This window comes from Sesamum indicum, linkage group LG10 (genome assembly GCF_000512975.1).
Source record: "Sesamum indicum cultivar Zhongzhi No. 13 linkage group LG10, S_indicum_v1.0, whole genome shotgun sequence".
Lineage (NCBI taxonomy): Eukaryota > Viridiplantae > Streptophyta > Magnoliopsida > Lamiales > Pedaliaceae > Sesamum > Sesamum indicum.
The window spans coordinates 7814189-7835994 of NC_026154.1; the positions used below are offsets into that span (position 1 = coordinate 7814189).

The window sequence follows — 21806 nt, forward strand, 5'->3', positions numbered from 1 at the left end:
CTATAATAATATGAACTAGGACGGGCATCAAAAGGGCAGGACCTCATACCATCATCAAGTGCACCATCGTGAGAAGAAGAAAAATAACTCGGCCCGACTGCATCAATAACCATCCTGTGCGCCCAATCCATATGTTGTTCATTACCCCAATGTGAATAATTACCCTCAACATAGGCAATTCAGATTTGCTCCCCTTGCACTGGAGGGACAATCACAGCCTCAAAGTACTCCTGCACCCTATCTTTGCCTTGAGAAGTCCAATTATGATATTTTGACATAAACCGACGCATACACAAGTGATAACTGACATCATCGGATGTTCTAAACTTTATATTTTTGCATTTTCGGTAAGGGCACCTAATTTTATCTTCATCCATATGTCCACACTAACCTTTTGCCCATTCTATAAAAGTCTTAAGCCAATTCTCAAGCTCTGGTGTCATACTTGTCCTCCTTGGGAGGTTGTTATTATACATCCATCTCCTCAATTCTCGTAATATGATGATATATATATATATCACTGTATTCACGCAAAATATATATCTAATTAATTTTCTAACTTGATGATCTATAAATTTATAAATATTATACTATACTATTTACAAGAATACATATAATTAATATAATATAAGATTAATAAAAATCATAAAACTAAATAAATAAACTATAATTAATTTAATTAAACACAATAAAGTATTAAGTTAGTCTTTGTTACCTGGTCAACCAACTTAAGCAATCATCAGCACTAGTTGACGGTCCAAAATTTGAATAATAATCTACAAGATAATTAAATGTATATGCACGAAAATCAGAATGTTGAGAGTGTGTTTGGTTAGTATTAGAATTTTTACAACAAATGAAATGAAATGAATATATATATATTATAGGTTTTTTTGTAGCTACTTTTCAAATGGCCTTTGGAATGCCTAAAGTAGCCGTTGAGAAATAGCCATTAGAAAATGTAGACGTTATTTTGTAACGGATTTAATAACGGTATGTTGTATTACAAAAAAGCTGTTACAAATCCCACCTTCTTTTTTTTTTATAGGGAATGTTGTATTACAGGTTCTACCAAAAGCATCAAGGAAGCAATAAGCTCTAGTGTCTTTGTCAAGTAGATTGGAGAAGAGAAAGGGAACAGAATCTTCACAAACTACATTTGAAAAGCAATCACTATGTTTAGTTTCATTTTTTATTTATTTTGGTGTGTTTTCTTGACATAGAGAGAGAAAAATAAAGATAAATAACTATGTGTTAGAGACAGTGTGTATGTTTGGATTTATTTTTGGAGATAATATAAAATAAGGATTAAATGCAATTTTCGTCCTCTAACTATAGCCCAATCCCATTTTAGTCCTTTATCTATCTAGGGTTTGAATTTGGTCCTCTATGTAATTAAATTGCTCAATTTTAGTCCTATTTTGGCCGGAAAAAAACTAAAGCCGCCGGAAATTTACACGTGGCTCCTACGTGGACATTTAAATTGGGGCTGAGATATCATTGGTTGAGATTTAAATGACTTGGCAATTTTCGAATTTAAAAAAAAAAATTACATGGCCGCCGCGAAAACACATTCTGCCGCTGTTTTCTCCTCCGTCACGCCGACCTACGGTCGCGAACTGGTACCGTTAGATTTGCCTGCTCATTGCGGTTCTAATGGTACTAGTTTCAACAATTTTCATCAACTAGGCGAAAAGATACATCCACTTGAAGCTCTCGATCGTCGTCCGCCGCGAAACCACATTCCGCCGCTGTTTTCTCCGCCATCACGCCAACCCACGGTTGCGGACTGGTACCGTTGGGATTCGCCTGCTCATTGCGGTTCTAATGGTACTAGTTTCATCAATTTTCATCAACTAGGCGAAAAGATACATCCACTTGAAGCTCTCGATCGTCGTCCGCCGTGAAACAACATTCCGCCGCCGTTTTCTCCGTCGTCACGCCGACCCACAGTCGCAGACCACCACTGTTCGCTTCCTCTCGTCGTTGCAAGTTGTTTGAGACCAGTCCCATCGTTTTTCATCAACTGTGTGCAAAGATCTTGCAATTTCATCTTCTCGCCATCGTTGTCCGTCGCGCCGCCGTCCGACGGCTGTTTGCTGAGTATTTGGCCATGTAATTTTTTTTTAAATTCAAAAATTGCCAAGTCATTTAAATCTCAACCAATGAGATCCCAGCCCCAATTTAAATATCCACGTAGGAGGCACGTGTAAATTTCCGGCGACCTTGGATTTTTTCCGGCCAAAATAGGACTAAAATTGAGCAATTTAATTACATAGAGGACCAAATTCAAACCCTAGATAAATAAAGGACTAAAATGGGATTGGGCTATAGTTAGAGGACGAAAATTGTATTTAATCCTATAAAATAAGTATGGTATGTTTAGTGTTGTTTAGTGGGAGATAAAAACTACTATTTTCAAATTATGTCTTTTTTATATATATTATCTATATGTATGAGTATGTATATAATTTTTTAGTCGTAGGGTATATAATTAGTGTAGATTTATTTGGACCAAAAATAAATAAATCACTATTTCAAAACATTTCAAAATACCACCAAAACTTACAAAATAAATCAAGACAAATATTTACCATGTTTTGGCCTATCTCCGAAATGAGCCAAAAAATGAAACCAAACACTACGAATGTTTCTACCAAATAGAACTTCTTTCTCATCAGTCCTCAAAGGTGTAGCAGACCCATATGACCAAGGACACAACCTAGTGGATCATCGTCAACCAACCACACTTTAGGAAGCTAAAACTGAATATATATATTTTTTAAACTAAACATGTGAAATTTTTGACACACTGTGGAACTGAATTCATATGATTTTTGGAAACTTATGGAGTTGTGTAAATTCTGAAACAGAATTTCATGTTGTGTTTTTTTCAAACTTATGAAGTTGTGTTTTTTGAAAACTTATGGAGTATTGTACTTTCTGACACAGAATTCATGTTGTTTATTTGGTGATTTTTATGAATTTTTGAGTCTGAGTTCATTGTTGTTCTCATCGATTTTCTACTGCAACTGACATCTACATTCATTTGCAGAATGAAAAATCGTTAAAACAAATAAGAGTATCAGATAAGTCTATCAATTACACTACTTTAATACCACAACAACTAATAAAACAAACAAATTACAACTTATGTTTTTATTACTCCTTCATTCGATTCCAATTGCTTTATGTTTTATGTCATTGTCTTCACCAAATGGATAGCAATTCTTTGTAACGCTCCACTCTAACTCTATTGGATTCAACTACTTCGTCAGCTTGTGGCATTTCGTCTGAATTTTTGCTGGATACACTAATCGGATCCAACCAACAGAAAAAAAGTTACACTGATTTGTTTTGTAGTTATAGAATAATTTATCTTCCGTTTCTTCGCTATGACGAATAACCTGGATGACAACGTTCATATGCACTCATAGGGGTAAAATTGTCCGAAAATTTGCCAGAGGACTAAAAGTAAGTAATTTCGTAAGTTAGTGGACCTAAACAAAAATGGACATACTTATCGGACTAAAATTAAAATTAGGCCTAAAATAATACTTTTCCCCTAATATTTATCATATTGAAACATATTGCTTGTTCAATATTTAAATTTTGTTAACTTATTTATCATTTCAGTAAAAAATAGCTAAATTTACTAATCAATCATATTAATTTAGTGTATGGTGAGTAGCACTTATTATACTCATAGATTAATATAAAAAAAAATGCAATTTACCGACTGTGATATATGTAATTAGTTAATATTTTTTTCATTAGAATTTCTTTACTTATTTCATATATCACGAAGACAAATCCCACCTCTTCATATGTGGGCAGAATAAACAAACATATGGTCAGCAATGCACATAATAATAATAATAGTACAAGGTAATTAATAAAAACGATGTATTGTACGTTATCATCTTCTGCATATGAATCATAGCAATCAATCAAATCCAGTACTCTAAAGAAAATCCATTTGTGATCAGTCTTTCATCAGAAGTACTAATTAAGAATTCATTTTTTCGCCAAAATACAATTTATAATTTAATTTTGTACGAGTTCATTTTAATAATCTGATAGGAATTTGCAAAAAGCGCTGGATAAGTGCACGGGTCTAGCTTAATTAGGTGAACTTTTTCCCTGATTTTTGTTTGCAATGCGCTAAATTTTTTAAATTACATGACAAAATTACTTAAATAAATTCATATAGAACTAAAATTACCACCCCATACTTACACAATTAAAATTGCAATGTTGTCTTAAGAAAGACTCCCAATAAACGATCCATGTCCGAAAGCCAGACAAAAGTCGACGGAATCTTGACAAGTTTATGCAAAACAAGAATCTTGATGATACACTAAAGTTGAGCACAAGTCTTAAATATGCTTTGGCTGTGGCTTGCTTGTCTTAAAAATAAACGTACGTAATTGCAGTTAGAGGGTTTAGTTAATTAACATAATGCATAATGTGATCATGTAAAAATGGTTTACAATTATAGAAGCACTAAGCAGTAGGGTTAGTGGACTCTGCACAATGTTTTTTATGGTACGTTCACATTTGAGGATGCAATAATTATCAGTATTTTAATGTGATCATAAGTTACTTAATGCATTTTGCTCATCTGTTTTCCTGACTCAGAAGCCTTGTTCTGTTCTGAGACGTGTAATCCATCTTCTTTTTCTCGTCAGCCTCCAAAAACGGGAGAAATGATATTTTATGTGAAAATGGATACAGTAATTTGCTTTTCTTGATATTCCATCAGATTCCACGTGAAACAAATAAAATTACACCTTTGTGTGGATATTGGAGGGTGGAGTTTTACCGCATGTTACATTTGTGCTCAAATTTTTGGTTCAACTCTATTCACATAAAAAAAAAGGGGTGGGATTTGATACGCTCAGAATACCTGTTTCAAAGCCTATTTTCTTTTGGAACACATGTGGAACGGAAATGAAAAGATGAAATCAGGTGGAACATTTTATTTTGGTTATTAATTTGGGACGGTCCAACCATCCAAAGTTGAGTTTCAAACAGACAGTTACTAAACCCGTTCCCTATTCTGTGCCAAAATAGTAATGAAAAATCGTTGGAACTCAGTTTGAAATACTATATTAGATTTAGGAACGGACACCACCTAACCGTCCCTAAATCCAATGCATAATATGTCCCAAGAGTGACAGTTCGAAAATGTATTCCAAAATGAAGTATAATTTGAAACGATCGTTTTACACTCTGACTAAAATATGCCAAAACCCATTCCAAAATATGAGTTTTTTTGTAAGGAGCAATGTGTTTCTAAACCCGTTCCAAATTGTGGTAGAAAGTGGAGCAGTTCCTTTAAATTATTCCGTATGTGTTACTGAGTCTGTTCCAACTTATCATCAATGGCTATATTTCAACAATCCAACAAACCGTTCCAAAAACAGTCTCAAAAACCGTTCCAGAAGTAGGAATTAACTGCTACTTTTTAACGGCTATTTATGTGTTTCTATCCCTGTTCCTAAGACCGTTCCAATTTTTTCTATATAAATGTGTTCCGTTCTTTCCATTTAATCTCATTATCTTCTTCAATTTTCTTATTTTCTCTATCCTACTAATATTTTTGTACTCTTGTTCGTAAATTTTGTGTCGAATTATCGTTGATATTTGGAATTATTTTGATCAGATAACAACTTTAACCCTTTATTTGTCAATTGATTATATATTTGTTATAATTTTATTATATTTAATTAAATTTAATGTTATAATAATATATATATAGATATATATGTATGTGTGCGTGTATGTAGAACTAATCATCATGTTGAGACAGTTGAGAAGATGAATATATGAGAAGAACCTTCTGAATAGGGCAGGTTTTACTCTGGAGTTTCAAGATGGTGTTGCTATGTTTATAGAATGGGCGAAGTATTGACATCTACATATGGACGGTGAGAAAATTAGGTGTCCTTGTTGGAAGTGCAAAAATGAATTTTTCAAAACTACAAACGAGGTAAATTTCGTCCTGTTTATGAAAGGTTTTACGCCGAAATATTATAATTGGACTTCTCATGATGAGGAGAGGGTGCAACAGTATTTTGAGACCGTAACGATGGCCCAGTTGCGGGAGGAGCAAACTCCCATTTCTCATGTTATGTACGGGACGAGTACGCCTTGGGGTGATGCGGTGTAGATGGATTGGACGCAGAGGATGGTTTTTTATGTCGTCGAGTAGCTGTCAGGTCTTCTAATTATAACCAGAATGATGTGCCTGATGATGGTATGAGTTCGTGTCCTACTGATGTAGGGCCTAGTTCATATTACGGTGGGGGCCCCTACGATTATGTATCTAGGCTGGCAGATCGATTTCAAAATGTAGTGCATGCTGCCGAATAGCCATTATGGAACGGTTGCATCCAATCTCAATTGGGGGTTGTAGCTGAGTTGGTGAATATCAAAGCTGAGGGTCATATTTTTTAGTATATATATGATCGAATATCATAGTAGGCTGATCATATATTGCCGCGCGCCCATACTCTGCCCCATGATTACTATAGTACGAAAAATTGATAAGAGACTTACCCTTACCTGTTTAGAAGATTGATGCATGTAAAAATGGTTGCATGTTGTATTGGAAGGACGACATTGATCTAGAATACTGCAAGTTTTGTGAAGAAACTAGCTACAAGCCGAATGGGGAACGAAATCCTAATCGCAAGAAGACATCATATGCCATTCTTAGGTACCTATCGATTACCCCTTGCCTGCAGAGGTTGTATGTTCCGAAAGCGACTGTCGAGCAAATGACGTGGCATGGCAACCATCAGACTGAGGAGGGATCCATGTATCGTCCATCTGATTCAGAGGCATGGAGGCATTTTGGCCGAACATATCCCGATTTTGCAACAGAGTGCCATAATATTAGACTGAGCTTGTGCACAGATAGGTTCGCACCGCATGGGCAGTACGGTTTGTACGTACTCGTGTTGGTCTGTTATACTTACACCGTACAATCTCCTCCCGGATGGTCAATATTTTCAATACCGTTCCTACGTATAAAATTTTTGCATATAGGAACGGTAAAAAAATGCTAGCCCGTTCCTAAATATGGTGCATATTTAAAAAAAGGGAGGAAAAACCAAAACTTAGGAACAATCAATTAAATTTGATCGTTCCGACGGTATTTCCAACAAATCTAATTACGTGCCAAAAGGAAAACTGGAGAAAAAATTAATTTAGGAACGATTTTTTATTCTTCACCGTTCCTAAAGGTAAAATTACCCACAACCGTTCCTAAATCTGTCGATAACTTTGTTCCTAAAATAATTTATTAGACCCGTTCCTAAATCCGTTCCTGAGACCATGCCTAAGAATGTCCATAGGTTGCGCATTTTGTTCCCGAATATGATATCTCTATATCTGAGACGCTGATTAATCCTAAATTTGAATGTATAACAATACTTACTATATGTAAACATTTCTAGTGGTCCGATTTAAATCAAATGGTCTGATGGATAGTTGTATCATTTTTAACATCGTTGATTGTGTATCAAATACGAAATATCAGCATTCGTATAACAAAAATCTCCAAAACAACATCGAATGTAGTACATTTTTTATTTAATAATATCGAATGGTCCGATCAAAATTTTAACGGTTTAATTACGCGATCCAATACAACAGTATAAGATGCTATTTACATCTATGTACGACTAACAATTTTGTACGTATAAATATACTTAATCTTTTGAACAATTGCCAAATTTTATTCGTAACATATATGTTTTCAATTTCCTTAATTACTTATTGGTTTACTTTTTTCTGATCATTAACATGTCTGGAACGATTTTTCCTATAATTTTTATTTTTCTAAATTTTTTAGAAAATTAATTTTGAGACACAATTAGGAACAATTTGTTATAATTAGAAACGGTCTACCTAATACTATACAAAAACGACATCGTTTTATTCTATTTGGACCAAAAGTTTGACACGGTTACTAAATAGAAATGGTTTTGTAAGCAATGTTCGTCAAAAGAAACGATGTCGTTTTACTAACTAGGAACGAGCTTAGGAACGGTTACTTTAAAAATGACCTTTCCAACGCCCATTCCAAAAATCAATATATATATATATATATATATAATAACTTAGCAGATTTTTTCTTTTCTCCTTCTTCCTCCTACTTTCTTCATCTCCCGCTTTCCTACTGTCTACTACGCGACTTCTCACCTCCTCCCACCGCCTGCCACCGCCTGAAGGTGCACTCCCTCCTCCCTTCCCTCCTTACCTCTCCACCCTTCTTTTATATGAAACCAATTTTCACAAATTTTTTTCTAAAAATATTTCTATAAAAAAATTTTGAATTTTTTTTTCTACAAACATTTTCATAAAATATTTTGAAAATATTTATGTGTAATTTATATAATTTAATAAATTTATACAATTCATGTATAATTTATGTAATTTATTTGTAATTTATGTGATGTATGTATAATTTATGCAATTTAATAAATTTCTGCAATTTATTTATAATTTATGTAATTAACTTGTAATTTATGAGATGTATGTGTAATTTATGTAATTTAATAAATTCATTTATAATTTATGCGATGCATGTAATTTATGCAATTTAATAAAATTTTACATAATAATCACATTAATAAAGAATTTTAAAACAATTTATGCAATGTTAACAATAATACATTAATAAATGAAATAATCATAAATTACATAATAATAAAAAAATTAAAATAAATTACAACAATATTCCCATAACATTTTTACATAATAATGTAATAATCACAAAATTAATTTAGACCAACTTTTCCAATATCAATATTTTTACATATTAATAAAAAAATTAAAACAAATTAGAACAATATTCTCAATATATACTAACACTTTTACACAATAATGTAAATAATAGTTTTACATATCAATCAAAAAAATTAAAGTAAATTAGAACAATATTCCCAATATATACTTATATTTTTACATAATAATATAAATAATCACAAAATTAATTTAGATAAATTTTCTCAATATTAACTTTTTTACAATAAAAAAGAATTAGTATATTCTTTTTTATTAACATATTAATGTCAATAAGCCAAAAATTTAGACTAATATTTTTATATAATTTGTGAGATAATCTCTAGTGGTACGTGGCTCTACCATGTGGTCGAGGGCGTGATTGTGATGGTGGCCTGCCACTGCCACCAATACCGTCAGATCCTTCCCAGGTTAGGGAAGTATCCTCTCGACTACCCACACCACCGGATACACCCACACCATCCCCCGCCTCGCAGACTCCAGATGATATTGGTACACCTAGAGCTGCATGTATGGTTGCGGATGATGCTTACAACAGCTTGCAACACCGGCGGCTGCTCCACCACCACCATCAGCTAGACACTACATCAGTGTCGATAGCGCGAGGTAAATTTGTTTACCTAATTTTTTTATTATTAATTATTTTATTTTGAATATGTTAATTAATTATTTAATATCAAATTAATTTAAGGTCTGATCGGTGGTTCCATGAGCGCATCAAATGCGCTCGTATGGGGATATTTCCCCACCCGTGGTCGTGTCTAAGGAAGGTACAGCCAGAGCACCAACATTTCTGGTTCAAGAGCATGAAGGTAGTTACTTTTACATTAATTTATTTTTATCTAATATATAATCTAATTGTTTAATTTATTTTATAATATTTTGTTCAATCTTATTACTGCAGATGATCTACTGGTGGGACTGTGATGATGAGTCCATATTTCGAGTCATCCACATGTGGGCCGGGAAGTACATCTGGAAGACCTTTTTCCGTCACATGGTCCAGCCTTGTAAAGCCACTATGGTTGGCTAACAAGGTCTGGCTACAGCTCCAGACGTATTGGGCTAGCGAAGACTTCCAATTGGAGTCCTCCACGAATAAGGCGAACTGGGTGGCGTCCTCAACTGTGTACCCAGGAGTTTTACTCAATAGGTAGCACAAGAGGAAGTTGAAGTTGGTAAGTAAATAATAATTTCTATTTGTTAATGATTATTTTTAAATATGATGCTAATTAACTATTTTTTCCTTATACATGAGATAGAGCTCGAACAACCGCCTAAACAAATGGAATTATTTGAGCATTGCTACAAGAAGAAAGAGGAGATAGTTGGAGCGGGCCAAGGGCGGCGGAGGTGGCGGTAAGTAGCTAAATTCTTCATTTAATAAAATAGTATTAATATTATTTTTTTTAATAATTAATTCTTCATTTAATAAAATTACTAACAATTTTTATTTGTTTTACATGAGACATTCTAGAAGATGCTGGAGGATCATCAGTCCCAGCCCACGACCGACGACCTCAGTGCCCTTGCTGATTCTGAGGCTTTGGTGGCAATGACGGAGCAATAGATGTGGTTGGCTGCAGTCAGGGCCGAGTATTCGGCCTTGGTTTTGAGGCCCACATCTCCAGCCGCATATTCACATCATCATCGCCACCGCCAAACCCGGCCATGGAGGACCGCATCGGCCGCCTCGAGATGATGATGGCCGACATGATAGGTATGATGAGGGAGATTCGGGCCTCCTCGTCCACTACAACACCGCTTCCGACGAATCCCCTGGCCGAGAATCAAGATGCTGACGAGGAAAGTTTAGATTAGGTTTTACATTGTTTTTCAGTTTTCTAATTAAATACTCTTTCATATTGATATAATATTTTTTTTAGTTATCCATGTTTTATAATGTTTATCAAATTCTATTATTTTATATTTATTCAATTCATTAAAATTATACAAAAAATTAATTAAAACTTCATTAAATTAGTTTAATTATATATAAAAACTTATTAAAATGTATAAATTTAATTAATTATTGAAATTTATTAAATATATTAATAAATTATAAAAAATATGTAAAATTTAAAAATTAGGAACGATTTTAGTAATGCTAAAGAAAATGTTACAAATTTTATCAGGACCCATTGCAAAGTCTGTCCCAAATAATTGTTCCTAAACTGAATGAATAGTTCCTAATTAAGGAATAATCGTTCCAAATAAAATTATTAATCAGTATCTAATATGTGTTTCAAATTACATCAAGCATTCCTAATTTTATTACTAAAAAAGTTAAACAAACATGTTCCTAATTCACGAACCCATTCCAAATAACAGTTCCAAATACCGTTTAAAATTTGATCCCAATTAAAAAAATAGAGTTCCAAAATTAAAGCTAGAGTATTACAAATTCCGTTCCAAAATTTCAACGATATAAATTATCCGTTCCAATAGCATCACGACCGTTCCAATTCCTAAAATTAAAATTTTTTGGATAAAAACTATATTAGGAACAGTTGACTAATACCGGTACACTTACCATCTCAAATTGGAACGGTCTTGGCTAAATCGTTCCTAATTTTTTGTAACGTAGTCTGTAAGGACGGATTACCAACGGTTCGAAATTCATTTTAAAGTCCGCTCCAAATAAGTGATGTATTCTGTTGATCGTTCCAAAGTAAGAAAAAATTATTCCTAAACCCGCCCCAAATTCTACCTTTTCTGTAGTGATTGCATATCGAGTTTCTGTCGCACCATAATGGTCGAAAAGTTTTTATGAAAATTCTAAAATTATCAGGGGACTAACCCTACAAAATAAATGGTAGCACTTTGATGCTTAAGTCAGTAACATTCTGATTGAAAAAATAAATATAAAACTCGAATCAAAGTGAGAATAATGGTTGAAAATAGTGATAAGGTGAAGACAATCCTATGGACTGTCAAAAGTATGCTAAAATTAGCCTAGAAAATGAGAGAATGAGAGTTTGAGTATGATAATTTGTGTTATGAAATAATTGCACTATGCCTCAATTTATAAGTCCGTAGAGCAAGCTCCAAGAGTCAGTTGCTGCAAATATGATGTCATTAGATAGCTGCATGTGTTATCTTTGTAACAAAAAAATGAAACATGGGATTTGGACTTATCTAGAAGAATCTATGACCATTAGATCAAGCATTGTCTAATATGCCCTTGTATATATGGATGCAGTTACTTGCTGAGTAAAGAGTCAATTCCAATTTTGCTCTTAAACTTATCTGAAAATTTTTTACTATCATGTGTCTTAACGTGTCAACCACCTGTGTGGCGTGGTCGCCTTGCTTGCTGAAATAGGATTTCTTCTTGGGCCTGCCAGATTAGTAGAGATATTATGGCTTTGTGAGGTAAAGAGCCTACCTCATGGGTTGGAACTCCCTCTTGGGTTTCTAAGGTAAACATTTGAGGGGGCATCATCACTCCTTCCCTCCCTCCCCCCCTCCCCCCCCCCCCCCCCCAATGTGAGCCATGTTGTTGGACTCTGGAGTTGGAAGAAATACACGTGCAAGTTTAAAAAAGGTTGTTACGTGGGCTTATTTAGTAGGGAAACCTCGTTGGCTAGCGAATGTTAATGCATGGGAAACCATGGATTGAGGAGATCTATGGCTATTTGTAAGAAGAGTCAGAGTGATCACTGTAAAAAGATAGGGAAGGGAGGTATACGTAGATGCACGCAATCGACACGCCCCCTGTGAATAGGGCGTTTAAGACAAGCGAGAGAAAGGGGCGTCGAGTCTAGCATGGCTAGGACTGTTCAGCTGTTAGGTATTATAGGCAAATTCCTTTAGGGGTCAATTCATATGCCTCTTATGCTCAAAGTAAGTCTCCACTCATAGAATTTTTCTGGGAACTTGTGCAGATTTCGAGATTTTAGGGTTTTTTCCAACAAATCACCGTTTCTTCCCTTCTCCCTGTGCTGGTAAGGTCTTCCTACTCCTGTCTCCTTATATTTTAGTAGTTATGTCGACTAGTAGCATAGACAAGAGAGCGATTGAAGATGTGTTGACAACTTAGTGGATATGTTTGGTGAAGAGGGGGAGAATCTTGCTGCCTTAGACTCTGCCCCCACCACAGGGGTGAGAGCGAGGAGGATGGGAAAAGTAAGGAAGAGCAAGAGAGGAAATAAGTAGATGATAGCCTGGTGGCGTCTGGGGTGGAATCTTTCAAGATTTATAGGTTGAAGTTCTTAAAGGATGATGTCGCAAGAATTAGGGAGAGGTATGGGATACCTGGTGATTTTGTGATCCAGGTCCCTACTTCCGATGCTCGCCCTAATTTTCCACCTCGTAGATTTTTATGTTTTTTTTTAGTCTAGCTGGAGGTTGGCTTGTGTTTTCCCATACCTATTTTTTTCTGCAATGTGGTTGCTTTGTTAAATGTTCCCCTAACTCAGTTAGTCCAAAGTCCTTAGCCTGCTTTTCAGTTTTTATATTTTGGTGAGGAATATAGGAGAGAGCCCCTCTGCTGCTCAAGTCCATTCTTTTCTAATACTCAAAAGAGCAGGGCATGGCTTAATTTACTTCACTTCCAAAGGGGAAGCTTAGTTTCTTCGGAACGAGTCCTTTGTAAGGAAAATTCCAGGATCCACTGCGAGTAGAGGTGGAGGAGCCATTAACATGTAGATTCCATTTTCCTTCACGCTGATCAGCAGGGGTTGCCTTGTTCATAAACTTTTTTAGTCCCTGGCCCTTAATGATCATTCTAGGTTGGTAGGAAATATCATATTCACTGAGCTCAACAACCCACTTAATCATCCTACCTAAAATTTTAGCTTTACCCAGTATTGCTTGTAGGGGAGTGTTAGTATGCACAATACTGGAATGTGATAAAAATATAACGATGTAGTTTACGTACTGTTATGACTAAAGCAAAGCTAGTTTCTCTACCTTGGGATACCACTATTTAGCCCTATGAAATACCTTAGTTACGTAGTAGATGAGTTTTTGGCACCCTTCCTCTTCTTTGATAAGCACAGAGCTCAGTTCATGCTGCCCCTCAGTTAGAAATAGGTACAATGGCTCACCAGGTGATGGCTTAGTGAGTAGGGGTAGCTCAGCAGGGTAGGTCTTTAAATCCTAGAAAGCTTGCTAGCATGCCTCATCCCAAGCAAAGTTCTTGATTTTTTGATAGCTTTGAAGAATGGTAAATTGCAGTCTACTGAGTGGGATATAAACCTGTTAAGGGCTGCTATAGATCCACCTAGCTTCTAGACTTCATTGAGGTTGGTAGGAGGTCTTATTTCTTTTATAGCTCGATCTTATCAAGATTAACTTTGATCCCATTTTCTATAATCATAATCTTAGGAATCTGCCGCTCCGGACTCCAAGCGCACATATAGCTAGTTTTAGTTTCATTCAGTACTTCCGTAACATGCAGAATGTCTCTGCTAGATCAGTGATGTTGATCCACCTGTCAGCTCTTCACCAACATATTATCAATGTACACCTCCATGTTACGTCCTAATTATTCTCGGAACATGCAGTCCACCAGACACTAGTAGATACACCTGCATTTTTTAGCTCGAAGGGCATAACAATGTAACAGTAGGCCCCCTGACACGATGAAGTAAACTCGCTTCTGGTTATTGTGGTTAAATATAATTTTGGTAACCCTACTAGGCATCCATTAGACTTGGCAATTCATAACCAGAGGTGAAATCCACCAGCTGAACGATATGAGGTCTAGGATAACAGTATTGAGGGCATGCTTTATTAACATCATGGAAGCCAACACACACATATGCCATTGTTACCTGGCTTGGTTATTAACACCACATTGAACAACCATTCTGGAAATTGAATTTTCTTGATGTGTTCGGCTACAAGGAGTTTCATTACCTCCTCCTAGATGACCTTGTCCTTTTTAGGACCAAAATGCCTCTTTTTTTGCTATGCATGAGGAAATGTAGTATCTAGATTCAAGTCATGCACTAATATGCTAGGTTAATGCCACAAGGTCGTGAGTTGACTAAGCAAAAACATCAAAATTTTCCTACAATAAAGTGGTTAGTCGTTTTGCTAGCTCAAGCCTAAGTTGGGAGCCAATCTTGGTGGTTTTATCTAGCTTTCCTCGGACTAGCTAAGTACTTAACAACTCTTCAGCTTGTTGTACGCAAGCAGGGACTGCATTTCGTTCATTGTCATATTCAACGGGACTCTTGCCCTTCTCGCTGCTAGGAGGTTCTACTTCCATGTCCTTTCGGCTATGCCCCTTTATTGATTCTACATAGCACTTTCGTGCTACATATTGGTCACCCATAACATCTCCTACCCCTACTCCAGTAGGAAACTTCAGCTTACCTAAGGATAACGTTGTAGACCGATGGTATGTCCATCATAAGAAAATGGACCATCTTGGTCTTCTTGGTGGGTTCTACTCCTCAGGAAAGAGGAAGCAAGATCTAGCCCAAAGGGTGTACCACCTCTCCTACAAAGCCGTACAACAAGGTGTCAGTGACTTTAGCGAGATATCACCCAGCTCAATCTGTTGGTAAACCTTGTAGAAAAGGATATTTACAAAACTATCAAACTTAACAAAAATGCATTGAATAGTGTAGTTATCTAGAATGACAGAAATAATGAGTGCATCATTATGAGGTAAACAAACCCCTCGTACATCAGAAGAACCATATTGGATCATAGCACCCCTCCTAGTCCTTTTTGATCAATCTCCTTGATGGCTCTGGTTTCTCTGGATTGGACGCATCTAGCTTGTCTAGAGTCTCATTGGCAGTTCCCTATTATCACGTGAATCACACCTTTAGAAAGGGTGTTCTCTGGGCTTTGTTTCTCGGCTACATTTTCTCCTTTCTGCGCTACTTCTTAGGGGATCCTCTACTCCTCTTTGCTTCTGTGGGAGCATTCCACTTTTTCCCATGCCTCTTTTCTATGTGCACATGGTATTTTAGATAGTCGGCTTATATAAGCTTTAATATCTCTTGCCTCAACTACTGGAACCGGTTGGTGTCATGCCCATACTCCCGGTGATACATGAAAAAATATTTAGATTTAGGAAGCTCGGGTCCCTCCTAGATCCCTTAGGCTATGGTAGGGCAGGGCATTGATTGTGAGTTAAGTGTAATGCTCGTTTTTGTTATCAAATGCGTTAAACCACCCTCTAGGTTCTCTCTTGTTCCTGTAGGAGGAAGGCCCTACATTGTCCTTTCTTCGATCAGGTAGATTGTCCATCTTTGTTAGTTGGGCATCTTTTGGGTTTATGTACCTGTCCGCCCAAGCTAGCAGGTCGTAGAAGTCAGAAATGGGCTTTTTGGCTAGGGATTCGAAGAGAGATCCATCATGGAGTCCTTACGCGATAGCACTGATTAGAACTTCTAGATGTGTAGTTGGGATCTCCATGAAAGGCATTGCGAGGTCCGAGTGGATCGGTCCGGGAACACGCAAGTGAAAGCGGCGATAATAAAAAGCATAAATTAAAATGGAGACACAATAAAACAATAATTCCAAGGCATGTACCCTTGGAGTTCTTGGGCATTCGATGTAGTTAATAATATTAAATGACAATAATAAAATTAACGTGGCTAATGGTTGAATGAAATACGAGAGGTAATAGAACGTAGATCAAGTATTACCTCTTTCTTTTATTTACTTCGAACCACATTTGTTTTGACCCGTTCACGTAAGGTTTCAACATAGAAGCCCTCGAAAGTTGTGTTGGTTCCCATCCTGGACTAGGCGTCTATGCTTAATACTTGAGATGTGTTACGCCAAATTGCTCGACATAGGAACCTCTTCTTCCTATTCGACCAATGACTGTGGCCACAACTTTATAGAGTGTATACACATTTCCAAGTGTATAGGAGATACCTCTGTCACATTTTGACAGGGGACGGATCCTCTTCTTAGAACTCACCTCCTCACTACATACTTTAACTATACTAGACAAGGCTTATGATGACCATTCCTAAGATACGATCACCCCTCGCACAAATGTAAGATAGAATCATCGATGTACGTACTGCCGTGATTCCACAAGTCTAAGGACTACTCTCGTACTATTGGAATCAGGGACTTAAGTCACACCGATCAAGCATCCAAGGCTTTCATATGACGATCCAACGAGTCAGTTCAGTCAATTTGACACCTATCTAATCGACCTATTAAGATCGCATAGACGTTCCACGTCTATCGCAGATGAAACACTACACTTATCAAATGAATGTGACTCTTAATTCAAGTCTCAGTAGGACTCTCGATGCCCAGTCTCGAGGTCCTCGACTTGGAACATTTCAGACCCAACCTTAATAGTTGGTTTCATGACTTCCTTCCAATGCACAATCCAACAGTTGTACGATTCTTAAAGTGGTTTGGGCATCTGTTGTGACGTCCAAGTAGTGCTTGACATAATTTGGTAAGCACAATCGATACGTTTACCGACAATGAATTCTTACCACATTCATGAAGACAACATTGCTTATATAAATATTGCTTGAATATTTCTGAAAACCGCTAATCCAACTGGCTTTTGGTTACCCATTCCAACAATCTCCCACTTGACCTTAAAGCCAATTACTCATGTCTTTTAGACTAAACTGATTATAAGCAATCTGCGATATCAGCTAGGTCTTATGGGTCTATTTTTTTGTTTCTGCCGATGTCCTGTGGTCCAACCGCACGCTATATCTTCCTATCATCGCTCCAACAGATGATGGTGCCTAATATTTTTTCTTTGACCTGTAATGAGATCTTGGGCTTTTACCTTGTGCCATAGCCCAGTTGCCATCCTCCAAGGTGACTACTAGCGCGGCTATGCTAGGTAGCACACCCATCAATTGGGCGTTGTTTTTCGGTCCCAACTGTTTTTCAATATAACTTTAAACTTGCCATACATTCAATTTTCCATGATAAGGTTCCTTGTGGTATTCCATTTGGAACATTTTCAATTTTACCACATTATCATAAATCTCGAATGTACCTCTGTTTTGAGATTAAATATTATTTATATGATCCTGGAAGCTACTATCGCTATAGCCTTCCAGAATCAACACTCCATTTATGTGCGTCAAGGGCTCTTCTTCAATCCTTATTCAGGTATTAAAGATAGCCCCTCAATAGTTGTCTATTGCCTCGTCGGTGCACACTCGATATCCGTTGTTGTGCTCAAATAATATAAGCAACATCAGTTGTAGTGCACCGAACAATATTCCATGCTGCTTACAGCAAATACGTAGGGGATGTCGAATATCTAAGCTCCTCATCAGTCTACCATGACTAAATGTTGGACAACTTATCCGTAGATAGGAATCCAAGTTCAATTATGGAGAATTTTATGAATAACTTTCGTGTTTTAGACTTGCACAATATCTTTCTATCATTCTAAATAATAAAAAAAATATTTAATATATAAAACACTTAGAACACAATTGATCTCTCACTGACATTCTACCTTGTTCTTGATCAAGTCATGTACCTCATGATTTTGTCAAAATAAGTATGTGGGACGTTCAAACCCAGTTTGAACTCCATAGTGGATTTTATGGCTCCAAGTCATTTATCCAGATCGATGTCCTACATCGCTTCTCCTTGTCCAATTTCATAAATTCATACCTCTCAGATAACCAGAGTTTTCTGATCGTCCTTTGGAGAACTATAACATGGTCAGTTAAAGTTTCGATTACAAGTGATGTTTGCATTATTCTATAATGAACTTGTATAAATCAGACTCTGAGTCTAACTTTCCTCCCACTAGTCTTTGACGTATGCAAGACCATTCCTCATACTCAAGACTTTTGTAGGGCATAGGTTGTTTGGATTGTTCAATAACTAACCTGTATAAATTAGACTCCGAGCTTAATTTTCCTCCCACTAGTCCTTTGACGTATGCAGGACCATTCCTCATGCTTAAGACTTTTGTAGGACATAGGTTTGACAATCCATATCAAATATGGTGTCTGGATTGCGACTTAAGAAAACGCCAAGTTTTACAATCGGACAATTTTTTGATAGTCCACATCTAGGTAGCCCAACTGATTCATTGCAGCACTGATCGAACTATGTCTAATTGTGGTCTCGGTTTCTTCCTTGCTAGAGACAGTTCAACATTGTCTCTTCCAGAGGAAATTCACTAAATGAAAATTCCATTCTCATTTTGGATGCTTCAAGAACTCCCATTAAATACGCACCACCTTGATCCCATCGAAGGGTTTGTCTCCAAAACTAGTTTGGTTCTCCACCTCAAGTCTAATTTATTCGAACTTCCCAGAAGTCCTTAGATTTGTGAACCCTGTGACGCCCCAAAGATTATAATGTATAATTGGGGGATTAATTGGTAAATTCTTATGAAACTTAGTTAATTGGTAAATAAATTATAGATCATAATTGGAATATAATAAAACTTGAACGGGTTAAATTGGAGTTCGTTATAATATTTGAGAGCAAATTATATTAATTAAGAAATTAGAAAGGACGTAATGGGTATTTTGAGAAAAAATTTAATAAAAAAATATTATATATATAATAATAGTATTATGTATTTATATTAGTAAATCATATATACATATATTAGTATATGTATGTATGTATTATTGAATAATGTATATATTTAGTAAATAATATATATAAATACATATAAATGTATGGAAGAGAGAGAGAGAGAATTGAGAGTGGAGGTGGGGCCACAATCCCACCGCCTCACTCTCCTCTCTTTTCCTTAAATACACACACAAATATAATACATACACACATGCATAACACACACATATAAGAAGTGAGATTTGCTCTTGCGGGAAAAGAAAAAAATAGAGGTACGAATTGTAATTTTAATTCTTATTAATTTATATAATTATATTATTTAATTAGTTTATTTATTAAATATTGTTTATATTAAGTGATGTACTATTTAATCGGAGTATTTTACGAGTTTGGCTATTAAAAATAGTGTCGAATTAAATATCGAATTGGATATAAAAATGATATCGTTGTTCAATTAGATTATTAAATTTATTAGATTTGAATATTACTATGGCTAATTTATACAATTCCATCGAAATTGTTAACCAAACACGCAATTATATGTATTATTGTTCAATTAAAGAGTATAATAGCGAGAAATTGATAGAAAATTCATAGAAATATTCCGAAAATTATATTTAATAAAGGGTATGTTAATAAAGAGGAAAAACGAAGATTTGTATTTCGATAGAAATGAAATATTAAAGAATTATTAGAAATTGTACAAATGATATTCAATATTATATTTAAAAGAAATTACGATATTCTCGATATATTAATTGTGTGTGGTATAACTTATTATAGGATACGGGGTATAGTGAAAATACCGAACCACTACTTATTGGATAGATAAAAGCGTTGTAAAGTCGAGGTAAGTAAATAATTAGTATTATCTATATATGTACCCTTTATTTGTGGTTTTACTGTTATATGAATTTGTGGTTCATGCTGACATTGATTTATCTGAAAGTATGTGAGTGATGGATGATTTGATTTGATGACGATATTGTGTATGTGGATTGAAAAAATACGTTGAAATACTATGTTTGTTGTTAGATGTGTTGTGGATGTCTGAAAATGAGAATATTTTGATATATTATTTTACGTTACTAGTTGCTTACAAGAATGGTGATATGTGAAAATGAGGGAGTGGTGGAAATTGAATATATAATTGTGGCGTGAATACCCTTTGATGTGTTGAAAAGCCTATAAGGCGAAATGAAATGAAGAGAGCTTTGATGCGATATGAGAAAGAAATGAAATGAAAAGAGCTTTGATGCGATATGAAAAAGATGTGATATGAAAAGAGCAATGCTGCGATATAAAAGAGCTATGATGCGAAATGAGATTGATGAGCCGGCTGTCAAGGGGATTCACTTGAATTATATAACGGTGAGATTGAGTTGATGGGAAAAACACAATATCACCTTCTGGTAGGCAAACTAGACAAAAATGGAGTTTGATTGATTGTCTTGTTATGAGATAGTCATGTGGTGTAATAAAGCTGATTATGTTGGAATTAAATTGATTGTATTCCATGCGTGTTGTCTGTTTGTCTTGTTTGGGCTGTGTTTGATATGCATATATAGATAGGGCTGGTTATTTACTTACTGAGTGGCAGGCTCATCCCTCTGCAGACATTTTATTTCAGGAGTAAACTTTTAGGTGTCTGACTATTGAAGAATAGGTCTACGCGCTATACTCGAACAGGTCGGGCCAGTATGCAGTTTTCTCCTCTTAGTTAGTTAGAGTACGAATCACATTTTATTTGTACACAGAGAATATAAGCGTACGGATTACTTATGATGAATCACTTTGTGGTGTTTGATATGTATATATATATAATGTTGTGGGTTGATAATACCTATTATGACGTGTTGGGATTATATACACATGGATTAAATTATTATGTGCATTTATATATATAAACACAGGGATTATATATGAGATAGTCATGTGGTGTAATAAAGCTGATTATGTTGGAATTAAATTGATTGTATTCCATGCGTGTTGTCTGTTTGTCTTGTTTGGGCTGTGTTTGATATGCATATATAGATAGGGCTGGTTATTTACTTACTGAGTGGCAGGCTCATCCCCCTGCAGACATTTTATTTCAGGAGTAAACTTTTAGGTGTCTGACTATTGAAGAATAGGTCTACGCGCTATACTCGAACAGGTCGGGCCAGTATGCAGTTTTCTCCTCTTAGTTAGTTAGAGTACGAATCACATTTTATTTGTACACAGAGAATATAAGCGTACGGATTACTTATGATGAATCACTTTGTGGTGTTTGATATGTATATATATATAATGTTGTGGGTTGATAATACCTATTATGACGTGTTGGGATTACGTATGCAAATTAATTAGATGGTTATGTGCAAATGTATATATATGAACACAGGGATTACTATAAGTATGACGTTTAGGGTAGATATAGCCCTTGTAGCGAAGGGGGTGCTACATCCTCTACTGGTATTTGTGTATTTAGTAAC

The 21806-nt window shown here is 35.6% G+C and overlaps 1 long non-coding RNA gene across 2 annotated transcripts; it reads left to right on the top strand.

Annotated features, from left to right (window-relative positions):
- Positions 8165 to 10414, top strand: LOC110012743. Of its 2 annotated transcripts, none has more exons than XR_002287954.1 (6): positions 8165 to 8243; positions 9144 to 9423; positions 9509 to 9629; positions 9722 to 9995; positions 10080 to 10176; positions 10295 to 10414. It is a non-coding gene; the product is annotated as an uncharacterized LOC110012743 (long non-coding RNA). The 2 variants fall into 2 exon arrangements; XR_002287955.1 differs by having other exon boundaries at positions 10298 to 10414.